The 1190-nt window shown below is 19.0% G+C and overlaps 1 protein-coding gene across 1 annotated transcript in view; it reads left to right on the top strand.

Annotated features, from left to right (window-relative positions):
• LOC107474096 (type I inositol polyphosphate 5-phosphatase 8-like) overlaps positions 1–1190 on the top strand; it is a 9460-nt gene that overhangs the window by 1512 nt on the left and 6758 nt on the right. The window lies entirely within an intron of this gene.

Below are 1190 nucleotides of genomic sequence, written 5' to 3'. Positions count from 1 at the left end.
AGCGGCGAATTTATCGGTAGGTTTATTATTAGTTAAGTTAATTAGTTGATTGTTGTTGATTATCTGAGTTAATATTAATTTGTTTATTTTCTAAGTTAATTATTAGCTTATTATTTGTTGTTGTTAATTTTTTAAGTTTATTATTATCTGAGTTAATTATTTTTTGAGTTAATTATTATTTTCTGAGTTAATTTAGTGATTGTTATTAATTATTTGAGTTAATTTTAATTTGTTTACTTTTTAATTGAGTTAATTATTGACTTATTATTTATTTTTGTTAATTTTCTAAATTTTGTTATTATCTAAGTTTATTATTATTTGAGTTAATTAGTTGATTGTTATTAATTACCTGAGTTAATATTAATTTTTTTATTTTTTGAGTTAATTATTAGCTTATTGTTTATTATTGTTAATTTTCTAGGTTTATTATTATCTAGGGTTAATTATTTTTTGAGCTAATTAGTTGACTATTGTTAATTGTCTGAGTTAATCTTAACCTATTTTTTTGAATTAATTATTAACTTATTATTTATTGTTGTTAATTTTTTAAGCTTATTATTATCTGAGTTAATTAGTATTGTATTTTCTGATTTATTAGTTTAGAAATTATTGAATTTAAATATTTAAAATTATATATTAATTTATAAATAAATTTTTTAAAAAATTTTAAAATTTAAATTTACTGTTGGATTTACTCTCGATTAAATCCGTCGGTAGTTATTAATTTAATTATTATTAATAATATATTACCATCGGATTTATAAGAAAAAAATCCAACAGTAAAAATTATCAGCAAAAATTTTTCGACAGTAATTAGCGATAGATAAAAAATTTATCGGTAAATAATTACCAACAATATTTATTTCGTCGGATTTATTCCAATAGTAATTTTAATAATAAGATTTTTTTAGTAAATTTGTCGGTAAATTTAATAGTACTCAATATTTTTTTTGTAGTAGGAGGAGAAATTTTTGTTGGTAGAAGTTAAGGGAGAACTCCTAAATGCTCTTATAATATGAAAATTAATAAATTATTCTTTTACTATCTATTTAAAATTCAAAACTGAAAAAAAAAAATTCTCGATTACATATTTAATTTATACATAACACCACTTTTTTTCCCTCTGTTTTGGTACTAGACAACATATTTTTTACTTCTTGTTACACACTTCAAAATTCATAGCTTGTATC

Source organism: Arachis duranensis, chromosome 2 (assembly GCF_000817695.3).
Source record: "Arachis duranensis cultivar V14167 chromosome 2, aradu.V14167.gnm2.J7QH, whole genome shotgun sequence".
NCBI classification, from domain to species: Eukaryota; Viridiplantae; Streptophyta; class Magnoliopsida; order Fabales; family Fabaceae; genus Arachis; species Arachis duranensis.
This window is presented reverse-complemented; position numbering and strand designations above follow the sequence as displayed.